The 22,955-nt window shown below is 45.6% G+C and overlaps 1 protein-coding gene and 1 long non-coding RNA gene across 5 annotated transcripts in view; one reads left to right on the plus strand and one right to left on the minus strand.

Annotated features, from left to right (window-relative positions):
- LOC109289996 overlaps positions 1-5,412 on the plus strand; it is a 71,026-nt gene extending 65,614 nt beyond the window's left edge. The window contains exon 2 of the long non-coding RNA XR_002095480.1: positions 5,276-5,412. This is a non-coding gene — a long non-coding RNA (uncharacterized LOC109289996). The remainder of the gene's footprint in view (positions 1-5,275) is intronic.
- FGF1 (fibroblast growth factor 1) overlaps positions 1-22,955 on the minus strand; it is a 117,385-nt gene that overhangs the window by 80,511 nt on the left and 13,919 nt on the right. The window lies entirely within an intron of this gene.

Here is a 22,955-nt window from a genome sequence, read left to right on the forward strand (position 1 = left end):
GGGAGGAGTGGTCCATGTCCTGGTAATGTAGCCTGCATGGCTGAGGATAGGGGTCTGCATGCTGCTGGAGCAGCCTGTGCAGTGAGGGGTTCCTAGGGGCCCACCCCCCACAGCGTGCAGCCTGTGCAACACATGTTGGTGTCATCTGGGGCCCACAACCTCACCAGATCTGAACAGCCCTGGACTAGCTTATCCTTGAGGTCTCTTCCACGTCTCTGCAGTATATGCCTACAATTTCTATTTAATTAACCACAATGACCATGTTACTTCCTGTTACTGGTTAACTGTTTTCTTCTAAAATTAAGACCACAGTAAAGTTAAATACCTTCATATAACGCCAAGGGACGTCCTTGATTTAGCACAACATACTTGTTTTCAAGGTTGAATGCAGCTGGAGCCATAAGGGGAAATTTGTGCTCTCCATTTCTGCCAACATAAAGTGTGTGCAAGTGTCCTTTACTAACTTGATCATGGTCATTGTGGTTAATGAAATAGAAATTGTAGGCACATGCTGCAGAGACGTGGAAGAGATCTCAAGGATAAGCTAGTCCAGGGCTGTTCAGATCTGGTGAGGCTGGGGGCCCCAGATGACACCAGCATGTGTTGCACAGGCTGAACACTGTGGGGGTGGGCCCCTAGGATCTCCTCACTGTACAGGCTGCTCCAGCAGCATACAGACCCCCATCCTCAGCCATGCAGGCTACATTAGCAGGACCTGAACCGCCAAGCAGGCGGCTGGACATAGAGCACCTCTGGGCTGGGTTCCTCCTGCCTCCCGCCCAGCCCGGCTCCGGCAACCGCGTGGCCCGCAGCCCCGGCCTGGCCCCAAGGCACCCCCAGCTTTGCGCAGGGCCTTACCCGGTGCCTCCGTCCACCACACATGCAGGCAGGGCGCAGGCCATGCTGCAGCTCCTCCATCTGTGTGCCGGGGGCAAGGGGTGGAGCCAGAGAAGAAGTCCAGTCAGGCGCGGCTGGGGCAGCCCCACGCTACGCAGCCCTCGGGGCAGCAGTGGTGGGACCCGGCTCACATGAGGAGCCCCGCCTTGCGGGGGTAAGCAGCTCCCCTCCCCTCGCTGCTGGCTGGGGCCTGTGGGCTGGCCCTGTCTGCCTTGCCTCGCTGCTGCCCCACCACCGCCGCCGCTGTGAAGTGCGGAGCAGGCGCCAGGACTCCTTGCCTGCCCTGAGCAAGGGACCTTGGGCCAGTGAAAATGGCTTGGTGGGCCACATGGCGGCCTGCGGGCCGTATGTTGGGCAAGCCTGTCTTTGGGTGATATCTTTTTTGGGCCAACTGTAGTTGGGATAAAGTTAGACAAGCTTTTGAATGTAAGACCTAAGACCTGTTTTACATTCAAAAGCTTGTCTAACTTTACCCCAGCTACATCATTGGTCTAATAAAAGGTATCACCCAAAGAAATCCTTGCCTTTTGCTTAATACATAGTAATATTTTTCAGCAGAATTGGTGGTCTTATTCAACTATAGCAAACAAAGTGATCCTTTGGGTCTGAACATCCAATGCACTCCGGCCATCAAAACTGTATAGTATAGGTCTGACTTAAAATAGGCTGATCTTTGCTCAAGTGCTATGCCCCATTTAAGTATGGACAGTGCTATACACACTTCATTCTTCTATAAAGCTTTGCTCATCCCAGGATTGCAAATTCTTTACAAACATCAACAAACAAGTCCTCAGTATGTAAAGTGTTGCTGTGATCACTATGGAAAGGGGGAAATTAATTGCCTTTGTCTCTGGTGGGAGCAGGGCCAGTAGTTTTAATGACATATCCAATGTTGAACAGGGAGTTGGCATAAAGATTACTAATAACGCACAGCTCACTGAATTCACAGTTGGGGACTTTAACCCTCAGACATTTTCTATGTAAACAACAATAAATCCTAGAACCATCGTAGACAGAGATGGAAAACACTCCTGTTGATCCAGATAATCTCTGGGTTAAGGAGGGATTAGCTGTGACAGTCCATTTGGTAGTATTTTAATACTATTATTATAAATTATAATAATCGCACACCCAAACTGGGTCACTCTGTTTGCATGGGGAAGTAATACAGATGTTTTTAGAAATGTTCTGATGTCAGCCCTTTGCCCTCGGCTTGCTAAAAATCCAATTACTTGAGGGATAAATTAAATCTCAAACAGTCTTTGTTTTTGCTTTCTCAAATGATTTTTGTGTTACATTTTTTTATCATAGAAACAAAACCACAGGAAAACCACAGCACAGCCAATACAGACAAAATGAACAAAACCCAAATTAAGTATACAAAAATGAAAACAATGGAAAAGAATGTAAATCAAACTTAACGAGAATCATTGTGCTAAACACAGCTCACTTGAGTCCACCCCATCAGTGATAAATATTTGGGGAAATAATAAATAACATATTCTAACTTAAGGGAGTGCAAAATTCAAATTATACCCCACAGTCCAAGCAAGTATAAAGAGGCTTCCAAAGCTGTTTGCATAAACCCAGTGATCTCATACGTCTTGTCACCTGTAGTGGTTAAAAATGAGGTGAAAGAGGGTTTTTTTTAAAGCCTGCAAATTAGATCTATTGACAGAGGAGTGGCGATTTTTACTTTCTCTTCAGAAAAGCAAGACTTTTAAAGTAGAGAATTGATCTTAAACTCCAGATTCCATGTGAGGGTTTAGAAGATAATTTGAATTCTAAAAAATGATATTCTCGTAAGGGAATTAGCATTTCTGTCTTGCTCTCAGTAGACTCCTCTGCACTGTTGATGCTCTTTCTAGCTACAGAGGCTGCTGCGTAGCTTGTTGACGGGGAAGGGTCTTCTTGGAAGCCACTGACATATGTCAAAAGGGGGCATATGGATTTTAATGAGCTAGACAAATGACCTGGGAGCTGTTGGGAACATAGTAACTTCCCATGAAGTCTTTAAAAAGCTCTGTGTGCTCAGCTGGGCATACATCTAGAGAAACAGAAAACATCTCCAGGTTCCAATTCAGTTTCTGACTGGGGAAGGACCATAGGTGTTAGCAGTGCCTCCTGCAAAATGGACCTACCAGCCAGGTAGAGCTCAGTGATTGGCTCTTGAGATCTTAAAAATTTGCCCCTTACTGGCTTCCATGAAATCAGGTTGGGGCCGATCCACTATGAATCCCTGAACATCATGCTCTGCTCTGGAAGGAGGCAGCTGCAGGGCATTTTTTCTGGGTTGTAACAGAATAGTCTATAAGCTGTTTCACTTTTCTGATGGAGGAAATAATTTCCAATTATCTGCATCTTACCACAAGGTTGACGTGCGTCCTTTATAAATATTGCCCTGAATGCCCTTGTGACGTAATGAGAGAATTTGCTATTAAAAGGTTAACATAAGAAAGTTGATCTACTTACTGTACTTATTCCCTGATGGCGGAATTTGCTGAGGTATACTATGGCACAAGGACATTTTGTAGGATAACCTTGAAAGAACAAAATATATCCCTGTAGAAAAATGTAGATGACAAGGATAACTATCTGTTCTCGTTATCTCTCCAGCTGCACACTTCCTTGATTTCCCAGTTGTGTTTCAAGATGCACAATGAAGCTACTTTGTAGGTTTGTAGGTGCAGCAAAGCTTGCAGATTTGATTTTGGAAAAGTTGGTTCTTTTGCTTTGTTTCTAGGAGATTCATCCTAATAAAAGAAAAGGGCTAAATTGATCAAAGTATGCTATGCCCAGCATTGATCTCAATAGTTGTTACAATATCTGTGATTCTTATATAAGAGGACAAAGTTTGCAATAGTGACTCAGATCATTGATTGATAAGGCCCAGTTCCCTACCTCCAGCAGGAACAATGCTCTCAAGAAAGCAAAACACAAATAAAGCCAAATGCACTCCTAATCAAGGTAAGTGTAAGGGAATTATTTTCTGTGCCTGCTGGATATTAACCCTAAAGTTCAATTTCCATAATACTAAGAGGCAAAACTTTATCATCATGCTCTCAACTTTGTTGGTATTGGAATTAGGCTTTTACTCTCTGTCTGTTGGATGGGGCACAGGACTGGAAGTCAGAAGTTGTAAATTTTAGTGGGGGGGTGGTTTTTGTTTTCTTTTTAAGGAAAATTTTTCGTGTCCAAGTCAAATCGGCCAAATCAATTCCAAATCCATGAGAGTCATTCAAGAACCATATGTGGTCCTGCTACCAGCAAGTATCCTCCACCCCCACCCGGGTATTCAGATATTTCCAAATACTTTGGTGGGCATCCTACGTGGGGGCCCAAGCCTGGAGACTCGGGGTTTGGACACCCCTGAGTTTTGCTTGCCTTCAGCTGTATGGCTGCAGAGGCAAGCTAGGGAGTCTCTAAATTTTATGGGTTCTCTTCCAAGCTTTTCCACTGATTTGTTGTCTGACCTTGGGCTAAACTGAAATCCAGATGCAACTCAGTTTCTTTGAGATATGCAGAAACAAAGCATTGTTAAATGTTCTTAAATTAACTCCTCTCCATTAAGATTTATTTCCCAGCTGGGTTAATATGTTCCAGTATTCAGTAATAGTATCATCTCTATCCCCTTAGTCCCCATCAAAAGCTCCTCTTCTGTGCTATCCTCCAAATTGTAGACAATGCCATTATTCATGCTGAGGTATCAGGAAAGACCTCTTTGGGTCTCTTCTGACACTGAAGTGCTTATCTGTAATGCATGCACATCTGACTAGTTTTGTTCTCTGGAGGGGTAGTCAAATAGGCTTTCCTGCCCCAGGTGCAGTCACTGAACACCTGAGTATTTCTTGCATGAAATGAAAGGAGACCCTGGGAACAGCAGCTTCATTTCTTTAAAACAAACAAACAAAAACAAGTGCTGATATATCACTTGTTTCTATTTGCCCTCTATTTTCTGTGGGTTCAGCTGCCGGAAGTATAAATGTTGCCCGGTGGTGTCTGTTCGTAGGCTGCTGCCCTTTGCTAAGGGAGCGCTTTGGCTTCTTGCACTGATCTGTCTTATCCAGCATTCACCACTGGAGGTGCAGTGTCCCACTGAGAATCCAGATGGAGTTGGCTACCTCTTCTCCAACTTTGCTCACCAATTTCTGGTGGCAGGACTGAAGTTCGCTCAGAAACGTTTGAACACAGTCTGTTTCTTTGGGCTCAGTGTGCCTGTATACCAGGAGGTTTCTGCATTGCCACAGGGCGCTCCTGACACAGGACACAAACTGGTTGAAACGCGTTGCCTGTGACCCCTGCTGCTCAGTCAGGTGTCCGTAGGTGGCTGCCTCCCTTGTCATCAGCCTGACTCCTGTCACTCTTTTAAGCGGTGCAGGTTGTCCAGAGAAGTGGACAGAGAGAACGAAGAGGACAGAGATGCAACTGGACCTGGAGATAGCGGGAAGGACTACAACAGGATCAGCAGCAGGGGAAGTGACAGCGACAGCGACAAGGACAGTGAATGAACTGAGACTGTAAACCCCAAACTGGGGGTTGGACTGAAATCCAACGATTTGGGTAGGTGAGGGTGGAGGGAGGGTCTGCAGGGGCGTAGAGGATTGGATGCATTTATTGTAACGGGAAGTGCAGGTTTCTTAATGCAGTTTTAAGATGTGTGATGGAAAGCTTATGACCAAGGATGTATATATATAACTCTCTATATATAGAAATATATTTTAATTTAAAAAAAAAAGTCTCACTGAGAATCCCACAAGCCTTGTTTTCCTGTGTCCCCTGCACCTGCTGGGACAGACTTCACCTTGCCCACTCCCAGGCACTTGAATCCTTGGTGCATTCAGTGCCTTCTCCATTAACGCACAAGGCCCAGCTGGAGGCCTGTTGTCAAATGATTTCCATGATACAAAGAAGAAAAGCTAAATTCTTTTAATCCTTTCAGGGTGTTGACCCAGCTCAGAAAAAGCCACCTCCTTCGAGCAGGACAAAACATATTTTATTTTTAACCATTGATGCCTTTTTTCTTCCTTGTGCATTGTGTTTGCTGAAGCTGGCACCTTTTTCTGCTGAACAGCTCATCAGCTTGCTTCTTAAATTCATCAGCTAAGAAAAACAACACCAAAATCCATTTCCTTGTTCCTTTTTCCTGTAAGTCACACTTGCTGCAGCTTCTCTATTTCTCTCCCTCAGTAATCCCCTTTGGTCTTCTGGTTACAAGATGTACCAGGACTCTCTGACTCACCTCTTTCACAACCGGTCCTTCAAAATGGCTAGGCCTGAAAATATCCATCTTCCACTGCCATGTCTTGTTGAGATTTCATAGTTTCATAGTTGGTAGGGTCAGAAGGGACCTGAGCAGATCATCAAGTCCAACCCCCTGCCGTGGCAGGAAAGAGTACTGGGGTCAAACAACCCTGGCGAGGTGGTTATCTAGCCTCCTTTTGAAGACCCCCAGGGTAGGAGCCAGCACCACTTCCCTTGGAAGCTGGTTCCAGACCCTAGCCGTCCTGACCGTGAAGTAGCGCCTCCTGATGTCCAGCCTGAACCTACTGTCAGTCAACTTGTGGCTGTTATTCCTAGTTACTCCTGGTAGTGCTCGGGGGAACAGGGTCTCTCCTGTTCCCCACTGGTCCCCCTTGGTATGTTTATAGACGGCCACCAGATCCCCTCTCAGCCTTCAATTTTGTTATGCTCATGGAAGAAACAAAACAGACAATTTTGATCTCTAGGTTTGCAGTGAAGGGTCAGAGTGAAGTGACTTTGCTTTTAGAGCTAAAAAAGGTGTAACAGTGGCAAAAAAAAAAGAAAAGGCAAAGATCCAAACTGTACAGCATGGGATTTACAAATTGGGAGATGGGGCTGAGTCATGGGGTTGACAGTCTAAACCCAAATCACAGTCAGAAGAGCAGAGGGAAGATAAATAAAATAGATGGGCTTGAGACAGAGGGTTTGGATCCAAATTTAGAATCGCACCCTACAGCTCTGGGGTACTTGGGAACTGGAATATGCTTTTCCCATTTTTCAGCCTGTGTTTGCAGGTCTCCCAGATTAGAGTCAGTGCACTTTGATGGGAATTTCCATAGGAATCTGCAAGTACTGATAAAACTTCTATAAAGGGTTTTTTTTCCAGGAAAGAGAATAGGTCTTTTGAACTGGCAAATGTCAGGAGTAATCCAACTGAAACCAATGAAATTACATTATTAAAACAATGTAAGTGAAAGCAGAATCAGGCACGAGCTAAGAGAGGGCCAAAGACAATGACTGCTTTAGCCAGCCAGGAACCGGGGAAGGTAGAGCAGCAAAGTCAGTGCTTCTGAGCTAATAACTGAACAAAGCTGGGAGGAAATGAACAGATGTGTGGTGTAAGGCCAGTGCAGACAGGTACCTTATATATTGTACAGGGCGTCTGCATTTCCCTGGAATTCCAAGATTTCCCAGTGAAATCCAAGATCTCTGGAAATCCTGTGACTAGGAAACTAGAATTTGGGACTTCTTACATGCTCCCTAAAATCTAAAAACAAGGGACCCCTAGCAGACCTATCATATCCAACCACGGGACCCTAACTGAGGAAATATCAGGTTTTGTCGAATCAATCCTAAGACCGCTTGTCACCCAAAGAGCAAGTTTTTCCAAGACACTACAGACTTTCTACAGAAACTTAAAAACATAGACCACCTTCCCAGCCACACCCTCCTAGCCACCATGGACGTTACCAGCTTATATACCAACATCCCACACCGGGATGGCATCCAAGCCTGCCTTACATATCTACAAGAGCAAGATTACAACTCAGAGTACAGACCCAAAGATATTACTGACCTTATACACTTCTTCCTCACACACAACAATTTCACTTTTAATAGCCAACACTTCCTCCAGACCACGGGCACAGCTATGGGCACCAAAATGGCCCCACAGCGTGCCAGCCTTTTATGAGGCACCTGGAAGAAAAATTCCTCAAGGACTGCACCATCACCCCCTTGCTATACTTAAGATATATTGATGACATCTTCATCATTTGGACTGAAAACCTGCAATCTCTGCTTGAGTTCCATCAGAAATTGAACAATCATCATCCCTCCATCCAAGTATCTGTTAAATACTCCAGCACCAACATCTCCTTTTTAGACATGATTATCAGTATCCAGAATGGTTAAATACAGACCACGTTATACAAGAAACCCACAGATGGACATACATATCTGCACAGAACCAGCAATCACCCTAAATGCACCAAGAAAGCTGTGATATACAGCCAAGCCCTCAGATACCACTGAATTTGCACTGAAGAGAACACCCGGGATTGCCACGTCACCAACCTTAAAAGGACGCTCCTGCAGAGAGAAAGATTATACGTTTGAAAGAGCCACCCGGATACCATGTGAAGAATTGCTGCAGGACCGAAGAAACCCCCCTCTATGAATCGCATGCCACTGGTTATGACATATCACCCCTCCCTTGAAACCATATGGAAAATCCTCAAACAATTGCAACCCATACTAGAAAGAGACCCTATTAAAGAGATCTCCCCAGAACTACCCATCCTCGCCTTCAAACAAGCACCGAACCTTGCTAAGCTCATCCCCAGAAGCAAACTTCCTGCAGCCCAAAATACACTGAATGGATCCAGACCATGCCATTACAAGAAATGCAAAACCTGCCAACACATCTCCATCCCCCCCCACAATTACTACACCCCGCAACAGAGCCGTCAGCATCCCTGCATCTTACACCCGCACCTCCAGAAATGTAATGCATCTCATCCAATGCATCAAATGCCCTGGTGGAAAATACATAGGAGAGACCAAACAACAACTGCGCACCAGAATGAACGCACACCGGAAATCTATCAAAGACAAGAATACCCAATTACCGGTGGGGGCACCTCTCTTACAAGAAAACCACTCTCTCTCCTATCTCAGTTCTAATCCTCCAAGGGAACTTACAAAACACTTCTCAGAGACGAGCCTATGAACTCCACTTCATCAACCTCCTGGATACAAAAAATCATGGACTAAATATAGACATTGGATTTATGACACATTATAACCTGCCTGACCCCTGACTCCCCAGGTACCTCCCCACTATTCATCCTCCTTTTTTCTCCCCCACCCACCCAGTCTATCTGTCACCCACTGACTCCTCCATTTACATCTTCACTGCCTGCCTGTCTTGCCAAGGCCAGCCTCTGGCTGCTTTACTATTCCTTCCATCCAGGAAGAGCACACACCAACTGCAGAGACTTTCTCAACCTGACGAAGGGTTTTTAAGCCCAAAAGCTTGCTAAAATTTTTTTTCCCAATTATTTAAGTTGGTTTAATAAAAGCTTTCAGATTCACCCAAAGAACCTTGTCTGCCTAGAATTTGGGTTAGAACTTCAGGTTCTAATTCCTGGGAACATTTTTTAAAACAATTTCCTAATAATTTGTCATTGCTGTCTGTCATTACGGGAACATTGGAATACATTGCTCTCATTTTCAGGAAATATATATTTTAAGGAAATATAAAAACAAAGTCCACCTCATTGAATTAGACTGGGGTTTTGTTTTCCTTCTGGAACCACATGGCATAAACCTGTCTTGGACAGTTTGGGGATTTCCAGTTTCCTGTGCACATATGAGCACAGAGATTGTCAGGCCTCATTGCCTAATTTTTTGCTGAGTTGCCTGAACCTTGATCTACAAAATGCTCAGGTGCTTAAATGCCACCAAACAGTTCCTGAAGGGGGACTAAGTTCAAAATTTGCCACCTTGTCCTGGAGGCTTCTGAGCAGTAAAGTTTCCAAAGTCAAGCATGCCCAGAACTGCTGAGTCTTGACAGTGCTGAGCAATTGGGTGCCTTATGCTCTGTCAGGATCAATGTACTAGCCATTTTTTGCCTATCTGATCTTCAGCAGAGACAGACACTTTTGTTTAAAACTTGTATTAACCTTTATTATAAAAAAGTAACAAAAAGCTTGAGAAAAGTAACCAATTAAAAGCCCAGAACCCTATATGGGGATAGGAGAGAGGGAAGGCAAGTGGGAGAATGTGATATTCTAGCCCAGTGGTGCTTAACCTTTTGGACCCATGGATGAGTGGGGCAAGACTAGGCCATGGGCTGGATTGAGCTCTGTGCACCAGAGGCCCTGGGGCCCAGCATCACACCACCCCTGCCCCTAGTGCCAGGAGCAGGCCTTGGAGCCCAGCATTGCTCCCTCCCACCTCTGAGCCCTGGGACTGGTCCTTGAGAGGGGAGAGGGGGCTGGCACTGCCCCCCCCCAGCTCCTGAGTGGGCCCTGAGACCTGGCATCACCCCTGCCTGGCCCTATCTGCTGGGATCAGGTGCCCGATCCAGTGTGCAGGGCTGAGGGCTCCCCACAGTCCAAGAATTTGGTGGGGGGGGGGAGCAGTGCTCTTTTGCTGCCAAATGTTTGGACCTGTGGGCAGCTCCATGGACTGGATGACACTGGACAGCAGGCCATGTCTAGCCTGTGGGTTGGGGGTTGCACGCAGGCCCTCCCCTGAAAAGAGAAACCATGAATTCCAGTCCTTTCTTCCCTTACTGATTAAGTTTTTTATAATATGTATTTACCCCCTCCTCTTCTGGCCATTTGTTGTGAGGAAGGGTTGGCATATGATTCTTGCTCCAAGAAAGAGTTAAGATTGGAGCAATCCTTGATAAGGACAGGCTTGTGTCCTCTAGCATTCTCTGTTGGCTTTCTTAGTTGGCTCCTCACACTGTGTGCTGGCTTTTGTGAATCCCATGCTTGGCTCACCAGCTGCCCCTGTGTTTTGCATAGGGAGCTTCAGCACCTAAGCTGGGGCTGTGGGTTCCAATAAGTGGGAAAGTGTTGAAAAATTAGGTGCTGTGACATTTCACCGTCCACACCCTTTTGTGGGGTTAGCCTCTAGGACTTTGAATTGGAAGTGTGAGCAGGCATTTCCCCAGCTGTCTTAAGTTATGCTCCAAAAAAGCTGAGATATGCAAAATCAGTGGACAACTGAAAATGTCAAACTAAATGACTCAGCCAATGCTACACAGTAAGTCAGAAGCAAACACAAGAATCCACTAGTTCTTATTCTCAACCCCTTTTTTCTGTAATCACTACGCAACACCTTCCGTGTTGGATCAGACAGTATGTTTCTGCTACTGTGGCCTTCATACAATTGACCTATTAAAAACATAACCTGGATATTGCAAAAATTCATGCTACAAGTCAGCCAGTTAGTGATTGCCCAACACGACATTGGAATCTGATGCCCTTCAGAGGCACAGGCACTATTCATGTGTGTGCAGCCTCAGCAAGCTGAAATAGCCCTTTGGAAAGAAAGGACTGCCAAGGAACACAGGGCTGTGGGTCTCCTCCAAGCCTTGAAGCTTTTGAAACCTTTGCACAAAGAGCAGAAGCTGGCAGTATTACTGCATTATATATTCCATACAGTATTCATTTCCTTAACCCGTACAGCATGTGGATCATTTGGCATAAGCCTGATCTTGGAGGCCACATGGGGCTTTTAGTTGTATCAGATGCCTGGCCACATTAGAGACTGATTTCAGAAGCTTGTCTCTGTCTTTTCCAAGAAAGATTTTGGAGTCGAACTCTGGTTTCCTGGCATGAGTTTGTGCTGCAGTGTCCAACCTCTGTATTCCCTCTTTGGTACAGCCATAGTCATGTTGTGGGTAAACAAGCCAGTCTGGACTTCTCTGCCTGCATGTGTCCACCTGAGGTTATGCCGTCTACAAGATGCTGTCAAAAAGAAAATAAAATCTGTAAGAAGGTGATAAAGATATTTCTATCTGTTGCTCTTTGACTAGATCCTTTGGATTCTATTCAATCTTCCAAGCTCCCATGCTTTGCTTTTCATTACCTCACCTCAACCACTTTGTCTCATGTCATGGCATGTTAAAAGCCTTGGCCACATAACTTGTTGAGATTGAAGTCCCCATGTAAACATCCACCGTAAGCTTACAGTTGTTATTTGTAGAAAAGATCAACGCAAGTTGGTCTTTGGATGAGCTTTCTTTTAGTCCCTGGAATAGAGAGACTTTGGTCTTTGGCTTATGGCAAATGACAGCCTTTGTTTGGGTGAAACTTGCCTTTATCTATAATTACCTCTTTTATTTATACATTCCTGCTCTGGACATCTCTGCAGATTCTGTAGTCTGATTTCATTCATGACTCCTTTTCCCCCTAGGCTTCCTTTTCCTCTAGGATCATGACTAGTGCTGTCCATATTTTTCATTTGACTAACAATCCACTTTTGATCTAGTTTCCCTGTACTTGGGCTTATGCCCTGACTCTACTCTCTGCTTGATCTCCTGGTTTCCTGATGGCTTGTCCCTCAATTCTGCTCACTTCTTTTGACTCTAGTTGCCGTCTTGATCTCTGAGTGGCCTCAGACTTGGCTGCCCATGACCTGGCCCTTCCCTTCAGGTCGTAAGTTGATCGCTGTGTTCAGGAAGACCTGTGCATTTGGTGCCAGAGTACTACACAGTTAGCAGCTCGCCAAAGATTTTACTTTTGTCTTTAAAGAAGGACACCTGTTCACTGGCAATGGCAGGATGCTGAACTCAAGGGAACGTTGCTGTGATCCAGAATGGCAGGTTTGTAGGTCCCTCATCATATATGGGGCTTTTTGCATATTCTGAACGTACTTCTAGGCTGGAGAAGCTACGGCAGGGGTTGGCAATGTTTTTGGGCTGTTTGCCAGAAACACCCGAAACTTGCTTGTAAGATGTTGGCGTGCCGTGGGCAGACAGCGGGGGAGCCACAAGGGACCCAATCCTTGTTGTGGCAGCACAGCCCTGGCCCCTTCCATGCTGTCTACGTGGAGGCACACATGCACCTGCCGCTAGCAATGAGCTAAGCTGGGGCTCCTAAACCTCAGTGCAGCAGCTTGCAATCTCCCTGCCACCTGCTGTGAACAGCCCGGGCTGCGTGGCAGGTGGCAGGGGCTTGCCCAGAGCCCAGGCTAGCTGTGGCAGGCAGCGGGGAAGCTGCAAGCTGCTTCACTGTGGTCTGCAGAGCCCTGGGTTAGCTTGTTGCTGGCAACAGGTGCATGCACACCTCTGGGCAGACAGCAAGGAAGGGGCCAGGGCTATGCTGCCACAACCAGGATCAAGCCCCTCGCAGCTCCCCTATTGTCTGCTCAGAGGCACAGGTGCACCCAATGCCAGCAACAAGCTGGGCTGGAGCTTTGTGGTACCTGCTGTAGTGACTTGCAGCCTCCCGGCCACTTGGCACAGCTGGCCCAGGCTCTGGGCAGGCCTCTGCTGCCTGCCACAGAGCCCAGGCTGCTCAGAGGAGGGGGCAGGGAGGCTGAAAGCGACTGCGCCAAGATCTGTGAAGCTCTGGCTCAGCTTGTTGCCTCCAAGCAGATGGCGGGGGAGCTACGGAGAGCCTGATCCTTGTTGTAGCAGTGCAGCCCTGGCCCCTTCCCTGCCATCTGCCCTGAGGCAGGCTTGCCAAGCAAAATGCCTTTGCATGCCACACTGGCATGAGTGCCAGGGGTTGCTGATCCCTGGGCTATGGCATGTAGCTAATGGGTTCTGTAGGAAGCCCCACAGTTTTAGGTATTTTTACTTTAGAAGAATAATGTCTACGGGCAAGAGGAGGAGCTCTTCAAGATTGTCTCAGGCCATTGAGAAAAAGAAATGGGGAGCAGATTAAGACTAGCACAGTTTAGGTATGTAACCTGGGCGCACACAAGTAAGTGCTCCCCTCTCCAAATAGAAGGGATAGGTAGCTAGGCAGGAGTGCTGTGAGAGGGATCTGCAAAATACCGGCTAGTTCCCTCTATTCCCCATACAGTCAGGCCAGGACAAGGGATAGCTTAAGTATATACAAATGTACAGTGTTAATATTTACAGGAAACCTTAAAAGATCATTGTTAACATACAACTGATACAGATATTTACAGATTATGTAGGACTAATAACCTTGTTTCTCTACAATGGATGACCACAACCAGGGTTCAGGTATGTTACAAGTAAACGCAGGTAAGTAATGGGGAGGGATCCCAGCAGGACCTCAGTATTGATTTTATGCTCTAATGTTAGTTTTCTTACTGATATGGGAGCACACAATTCACAGGATACAATATCACAAAACATAAAATACAGTATCACAAAATATAAGGTGCAATATCACAAATTATAAGGCACATAAGCATAGAAGTAACTTTAAACCATTAAAAGGGTCCCCAAGGCCCCACCATGTTCCTGGGGCCTGGATTACACTCTAGTGACCTGTGAGGGAAGACTTTACTGCCCCTGGGGCCTCACACCAAGCCCCCTAGGCAGCCCACAAACTTAGAAGGGACAGCCCTTGACCACCTCTCCAGCTCCCTTTCTAGCCAAGAAGGACTTCCCTATTCCCCAGCAACTCATGAATCCGATGTCCAGGTGGGGTTCCTCATCCCCGCAGGCGAGGGGGTCCTTGTCTGGAGAAGCCTCTGGAGCCTCTGGCTCCTCCTGGCCGCTCCCCATTCAGATCTTCGAGCACCATCATGTGCTCTTGGGGGGGCTTTGGCTTTTGGTCAGGATTGGAGGCCCGGACCACTTTGCGTGGCTCCGGGGCTCGGTCAGCTTTCGGACCCTCTGTGCAGCGCCTCCTGCACCGGGTTCCCCACCACCTGCCGGGAGAGGGAGCCTCAAGCCGCCGCGGACGGCTCCCGGAGTCTCGCTGGCTCTGTGCACCCAGAGCCTTGGCCACATGCCAGGGGTTGCAGACCCCAGCCTCTTGCTCCCAGTCTGGCTCTGTGCACCGTGCTGTGTGCACTGAGACCTCACACAGCTCCCAGGGTCTCACCCCGTGCCCTGCACTGTGCACAGACTGGGGTTGAAGCCGTCTGCCACTCCTGTCTGGTGAGAGGCATCCACAGGGGCTCTTTGGGGCAGCAGCATCCACCCGCTGGGCAGCTCTTCCCCAGCTCTTCTTAGCCCCGCTCTCGTCTCCGTCCCTCGACGCATCTGCCCGTGTGCTGGGCACGCTGCTCTTTTATTCTCTCCCTGCTGTCAGACCTGCAAAGTGCAGCTCTCAATCAGGTCCAGGCTCTCTGCCTCGCCCTGTGTGCAGGCCCCTCCCTGGCCACCGTCTGATTGGTGAGAATCCTCCACCAATCACAATGAAGATTTTCCTGAGCCCGGTGCACCAAGCCGTTATTGGTAAGTCTGCCACAGTTAACTTGCATATTGGTTTTCTATTCTGGGGGAGCAGGTGCACCTTCTGTGCTCCTTTGGTGTAACTAAGCACGCATCCCCTCTCCTCTGTCTTACTAATTCTTCTGAGCTGGAGAGAGCTTCCACTCAGAGGCCTACTGTGACCTTCCCTTATGGCTAGGGGGGCTTCTTAATTCATGGTTTTCGTGGAAACTGTGAAAAATGGTGTCTGCAGTCGCCAGGAAATATTGTATTGGCTGCAATTTCCCATGAGATCATTCTAAAAAACCACCCAGCATATTATTCTTATCATATAATACTAGGGTTGCCAGCCCTCCAGGATTGCCCTGGAGTCTCCAGGAATTAGACCTAAATCTCCAGGAAACTTCTGAGAGTTACCTGGGAGATAAATGATAGGGTATTCATTAAAATAAATATTAAACATTGAATCTGATTTATACAGTAGTCAAGTGAGTTTTTAAAATGTAATAGTAGTGTGTATTTGCCTCCCTAACATAAAGTCTATGCACTGTAATCTGTAACGGATATATGCAAGCATGCGGGCACGTTCGCATTGTGTGTTGTGAGCATGCTGGCATTCCAGAAACCTCCTGAAATACATTCAAACAGAGCTGGCAACCCTATATACTGCACTGCTGTAGAACGTCCCAGCGCTTACTGTGATACAAAGACAATGCACCAACCACTGCAGCCATAGATCACACGACTAAGAGTTACTATCTACTAGTGACATAGACTAGTGAAGGCACCTGGCAGTGAAGTGAACACGTTCCTATTAAGCTTAGAATTCATTAGTATTTCTAAACTGTTTGTAGAATGCTACCTGTAATAATAAATTGTGATGATATAAGTTACAATCCATAGTGTATGTACATTTATATTTATAACGTATTTCAATTTAGATTTAAATTTAATATTTAGATTTATAATAATATGTTAAATTATATGATATAATTTACTTTCAGTGGGATTTGCTCTGCTCATCAGTGGCTAGGGTTGGGGCTGCCGGGAAATGCCCATGAAATCAGCTCTTCATGTTGTGATCAAGCCGCAAAAGTTATTTCGTCTCGCCATGAGTTAAGTAGGCCCCTACTTATGGTAGGTAAAGAAGGAACAGAACGTTCCTTTTGCTGTCCTGAAATACTTATTTGAAGCTGCGTATGTAACAAATACCAAACTATTCCTCAGAAATCCTGCGTGGATGGAAGCAGGAAAGAAAATACCTACTGAGGCTTCTGGGTAGTACAACACAACACTAGCAATTGGTGGGGTACCATTTAGTGGGAAAATCCCATTCTCCAGCAGCATGGGTTATTACTATGCATTATTACCCCATCTTCAAGTAAGCTGTGAGGCAATAATGGAAAACCTGGAGAATTAGCCCTGTCTTAGCCCAAAAGCTCTCATTATATGTGTGCACATGTGCGCGTACCCATGCAGACGCACACACACCAGCAGCTAAGTTTATTTGTGCGTATTATTTAAGCTGCTAAGGATAATTTAAGCCTCTAGTTTTCTGATCCAATAATTTCTTACACTGGATTTTGTATTTCAGGGCAAATGCTACACTTCCAGAATGGTTTTACAGTCACCCAGCCGTTGTTTTTTTGACTTGTACCACAATCTAAACCATGCTATCGTCACCCAGATAATAATATGCTGCTTGTTACATCTTAGTTCTACGTGTGTTTGTGTCAGTTACAATTGCAGTATGAATGGTGTTTTTAACATGAGAATAGAGACGGCATCATTGTCTCTCAAATCGAACGCTGACTTGTGCTACTGGGAATTAAGCCCCTGAAACCTTGTGAACAGGACATCGCATTTTCAGATGTTTCTGTTTCATAAACAACTTTTTAATCCAGCATCTGAGCAGGATTAAAACCATTAGGCCAACAATGAAAACAATAAAACCCCTTTACTTTTCTATTGTACTTCAGCATAAGGATCTCTCATGGCAGTTTGTCATCATCATAACTCCATTTTACAGATCAAGAAACTGAAGCCCATAGCTTTTTTTTTTTTTTGTCACTGTTTGCCCAAGACCATGGAGCCAGGAATAAAAACTAAATCTCCTGGGTCCAGTTCCCTGAGGATTCTGCTCTAAACATGGAAGAACGCTGTAGAAATAAAATGTCAGTGTTGGTATGGAAGGCGACAGGGCATCAAACTGGAGACACTGAAGGAGGATTAAGTAATGTATTCTGAAGGCCCAGGGAGAGTCAGGGAGCTCACTTCACTGTGTTTTGCAGGGTTGCTATGCTATAATAGAGGATGAGTGTCTGGCAGAGCAGGAACTGCAGCCAATGAAGGGAGAACTCCATTTGGGGAGCAGAGTTTTGACATTCATAAAGTAGAAAGGTTTTATTGACACATAGTACTTGGAGGCTTTATCAATCAGCCACATTCTCCAATTATTTACAGTAGGCCGGGCAACTAAAGCTGTTGTTTCACAGGGGTCTTATTTAACACCTGTGAAATCTTAGGTAGAAGCTACAAGATACAAAGCCTACACACAGTACTGCCTGATTTGCCTGGCAACCCAAATCCTTTTCGGTGCTGGGTGTGTCAGCAAGCAGTATCACACTTCAGGAGAAGGGAAGGAGGAAGGCTGTGGTAGTAGTTAGTGGCAGATTAAGATTTATTGGGGCCCTCGGCAAACAGACAATTGGAGTCCCCCCACACCCTATTATAAATATGAATGTATCAAAAAGCATTAATAAATAGACCCATTAAATCTTTACAGGGTGCATTAATAAGTAAAACACAGCACACAATGTCGAAATTCACTACTCAATTTTGCTGCACACATAACTGAATAAAACAATTGCCTTAGGAAAATGACCCAGAAGCATAGGATCGCTATAAATGTATAATAAAATAAAAGGAAAGATGTTTTAATTTAGGGGTCATGGATTGTAGACTCTTGTTTGACTATGTTTTTAATACACATTTTACATTGTACCTACAGTATGGTAAACGACTACAAGAAAAATACAGGGCATACCTATAGCCTCGAGTATGAGTCTAAGAATACCGGTAGTGATTGTTGCAAGTAAAATAAAGCAGTAGGCCTATGCAATACATCTCTCTCTCTTTTTTTTTTTCCTGAAATTTTAAACATGTGCTAAACTTCATTTACTGTAAAGCTTTTTTATATACCCATTACACCTGTTTTAATGCTACCATTGCATAATTATGTAACCAAAATATATAGATATATTGACATATACATACATATACACACACATAATGTCTCTCTCTCTATATACCTGTATCTCTCTCTATATAGATGTATACATACTTACACATGCATAGACACAATCTTTCCCTCTCTATATAATGTATCTCTCTAGACAGACAGACAGATAGATCTATGTCTGGAAGACCTCACACTTCCCCCCATAAGCTGCCATCACTTGGGAGAGATGCAGATCCCGTCTCTATAGGCAGCTTTATTTGGGGTTGAGAACCACAGGAAGCATCTTGGGGGCAGCAGGATTCCCCTTCTTTGCACTGCAAAGCAGCTCTTGGCAGCGGGACTAAAGCACTGCATGCTGCCCTGTGGAGGGATCTGGTGCGGTTTGTAGTCTGTTTGGGGTTGCAACCCCTCAACATGTGGACACAAACATTGCATTCACCGTGAGTGGCATGGCAGCACATCCCAAGCCACCTGTCTGCCCTGTGACCTGACCCTTTGGAGCGGGGGAGAGAAGGCAGGATCGGGCTCCTTCCAGGCACAGGAACCGGGAAGAGACAGATCAGCTGGGTAGCGAGCGGCAGGGATGGCGAGGATCCTTGCTGCCATCTCACCCCGGCTGTCCCTATGGAGCTGTCAGACAAGTTTCCAGCCTCCGCCTTCTGCCAGGTCTCACACGTTTAACAAGCAATGGAGCTTCAGTGATTTGCAGGACTTTACCCAGCAGGCTGGGGAGCTCAGCAGACGCCTGCCCCCAGAGAGCCCCATATATCTGCCCCTGGTAGTAGTCTGCAAAGGAAACATTATTCTGTAGTTAATGGGTTCTGATCCTGACTGCAAACACACATAGAAGATGAGTTTCTGGGACTCAGCCTAGGCCCCTGGTAGTTTTTGGTCTAAAAAGAAGGATCGTTTTCCAACCCGAACCAACACAGCTACCTTAGGTCTGACTGTAGACAGCTAAGATTGGGTTAGTAAATCAATTCTATTAAAACTAAATGGCTGCAGATGTATATATTTGGAGACAAGTGGAACTGGGCCAAGGATTAGAATTTCTGCACTGGCAGCACTTGTAAAGTGAAAAAAACCCAAACCAAACCCAACGAGCCCTCTCCCTCATCTGAACTCCAAGCAAGCAGAGAGGGACCAGCAGGCCTGTGCAATGACCCAAATGCAGAAAGACAAGCTAAAGCTGAGGGTCATTAGCAGAGATCAGAAGGGAGGCTGAGGTTAGCTAACAGTTATTGTTGTAGTCTTGTGAAACCAGATAGGTGCTTAGCTGAAGAGGCACATTAAACTGACTCTTAAGGAAAAGTGGAGTGTTAACAGAGGGGTTTCCTGAGCAGGGGGATCTACATTAACTCACCAAGGCAGACAGTACGCTGGGATGCATGTACTAAATGAGCTGCTGTCTGAACTATTAACAAAAGGCCTGACTGTGCAAACTGACAGCCACAAGACGCTGGATAGTTTTCACTTCCATTGGAGCGAGGAAGAGTTTAGGGCTCTTGGTAACTTGGAAGAGCGGATCTGAAACAAATAGAATCACTAGAAGCCAAATCTTTCTGCTTCCAGCCCTGCTGTTCCCAAAGCTCCGTGGGATTCTCCATGGTAGCAGGACATTTTTTCAGTTGAAGGTTTGGTCAGGGGCACGAGAAATAGGTGGACAGTTTCTTTAGCTTTTGAGATCAGCATCTCCTGTACTTCCATTCTCCATCTCTTCTAAGACCAACTCTCCTTCTAGCTAAGAAAGGCCTCTATATGGTTTGTTAATGCCACTTTTCATCAGCCAGTGGGATGTATAGAGAATTATCAGGAATCATTCCCAACCCTGAAATAAACAGGGAGTTTTTGATGAATAGGGAATCAGAGCAACCAAAGCTGGTGCTAACTTAAATTGCATTAAAACCTTTCATCTGAGACCTTTGTGCCATGGTGAACAATCCTGTACTTGTTCTGACAGCTCTCTCCTATTTAGTTTCAGAGTTCAATTTTGGTTTATTTGCTCTGACACCTGCTAGTAAGATGAACAGGAACTGGCTTGTATTGTTCCCAAGACAGCTGAGCTCAGACGTGGTCTTTACTGGTTTTTACTCAGATTCCTGCTATATTCCTAATTTTATCAGCTGATCTTGAAAGAGGCCCTACATTAGTCACTTGCCCAGATCTAGTAGCTGGTACAACCCAGGGCTGGACCGGAATCCCAGTATTCTCCTTTCCAACCATTCTTCACTCTGACTAAAGGATACTGAACCCAAAGGACAGTATTGCATGTGAGTACCTTTTGTGTTTTGATCTTGTGTTCTTATAAATCAGGGAGTGGGGCAGAGCAGCGCTTGAAAAGGACAGCACTGCTCAGCATGAGTAGTAGAAGTAGCCAAGTAGCAAGAGAAAGGAGAGGGATGATGATGCAAGGGGAGCAACAGAAATAGTGTGAGACATCCCTGTAGCAAGCGGCTCTGCAGTATTGCCCAAGACACAAACAGTAACTAGGGGAACTGAGCTGGAAATAGACGGGGAGACAGCTCTTCTGCCAGTGGTGATACTGCAAGTTCATGATCCCTCACGGCTATCTCCATATACAATTAGAGGGACACATACATCAACATTCAACACCAACGAAAAAATCTATGGCATCTATGGAATGAGGCCATGTGAGTGTTCACTACGTTGACCTGCAGACGGTCTCATGGTATTTGACTATGCCACTGCAAATACCTGTAAAGAACTACTCTGGCAACTGCAGTGGCAGCATCCATGATCCCAAGAATAACATGTATCATACAGACTTAAGACTGCCACCTTCCCGCCCCCCCAATCTTATGATCTCTGCCATCCCTGCACTTTTGTTCATGTGTTCCTTGTAGGCATCTGTCTTCAAGGTGCTCCAGGTTGCCCATGCAAACCTCCTTGAACTTGAAATGATGAACTAGGTGAGAGGGAGGGATTGGAAGAGGAAAGGGGGAAAAAAAAGGAATCAAGGGATATTGGTCTGGGGGAAGGCAGACACTTCTAGTCCTGCTACCTGCAAACATGACTCAGACAAGACAAAAAAGGGCAGGGAGCAAGACCCAGTTCAGTTGTATATAAAAGCCAAAACTCACTGGTGTCCAATGGAGGGATGATTTTGTATCATGAAACAGAAGATGCCTCCAAAATTGTTTGCTGCTGACACAAGGAAATACAGAGAGAGCTGTGAGAAACAATCACTTATGGCCAAAGCATGTTTCCAGTAAGCCCTGGCTGCCCTAGAGAAGGTAAAGATATGAGAGGTGGGTGTCCTGGTAAATCCAGCACTTTACACTGAGTCCTTCAGAGCCAACAAATAAGTAACTGTGAGATGATAGCAACATAGCAGCATAATAATCTAGACACCTGAAAGACTATCACTGCAATAGCCATGGCCTTTGGTTCACACCAGGGGCTCCATGCAGATTCTTTGCTTTGGCTTAATTTATCATTTGGAGCTGATGTTGCAGTATATCCAAAGTCTCATCTGTGCCTGGTGTAATAAAAAATTGTGCCTTCAGAAAATCCCAGAGAGGGTAAAATATAGTCACAGAACAAACAGAATGGGAGTGCAAAGCAAGCACATAGCTCAGTGGGGGTCATTCCAGGAGATGTCTCGCTCCTCGCCTGGGCTCTGAAAGAGAAATGCCTGCTGCAGCCCAGCCTCTTGGGAGTTGAAAAGTGCCACAGCATGGCCTCCCCACAAGCAGCATTCTAGGACCAAATTAAGGTGTGGTGTTGCCACTCAGTGACTGTCTCCTTCCCTGTCCCCTGGATTTTATTCTCGCTGACAGTGGGCATGACAGTATCAGATCAGACCAGGACTGCACAAAGGCCATATTGCCTACTGTGCCTGAGTTTGATGGTGCAAGAGGGGTGGCCTTGCTTAACTCCTTTTGACAGAAGTTTGTTGCAACTGGACATGCCTGAGTATGCATATGCATACGTATGTACTTATGCATGCATGCATGTATACCTACATACCTCTCCTCCTCCTCAAACATTTGTCAAATTGATATGGCTCTTCTGTAGGCTACATGGAAAGGTTGCCAGAGCATCAAAAAGCTGTATATGCTTAGGGGCAGAAGCCATATACAGAAGCCAAGGGGCGGACCTAGAGGCTTTGAATTCTTTTTTTTTTTTTGCTCTGTGCAGTTCTGCTACAGACAATTTGGATGCGTGACCCTGACAAAGCTTGTTTGGGAGGCATCAGTTGTTATTATTCCTCTCCAATTCTCCTATTCCTGCCTCTATGCATTCTGGGAGCTCAAATATAATGATTGTATTCAAATCAGATGTAAGCAATAAAAAGGAAAGGCACATTATAGCTGTGGTAGCATTGTGATTTAGTGCACTAGTCTTTGCTAGAGGTCAGAGTACCAGCCCTGTCAGGTATCACATATGATAATGAATGTGGAAGGTCTTGATCCTGATCCAATCACAAAATTACCACATGATTTACTGCTCTATCTCCTCTACTTTTCTCTGACAGCATGAAGTCCTCTGATCTTCCTCTGAAAAGCAGGATGCACAATGCAATCTCATAGATCATTGGAGAGGGAAATAAATTAGATTGTCTCTGCCTTCTCAGGCAGTCATGCTAGACTGTATTCTTCCCTCTGCAAACAGCACATTTTGCCTACTTTTGCTTTTATGCTACTTTTGCTTTTATGCTAAACCAATACTCCT

This window comes from Gavialis gangeticus, unplaced genomic scaffold (genome assembly GCF_001723915.1).
Source record: "Gavialis gangeticus isolate Ggan-Ray unplaced genomic scaffold, GavGan_comp1, whole genome shotgun sequence".
NCBI lineage: Eukaryota > Metazoa > Chordata > Crocodylia > Gavialidae > Gavialis > Gavialis gangeticus.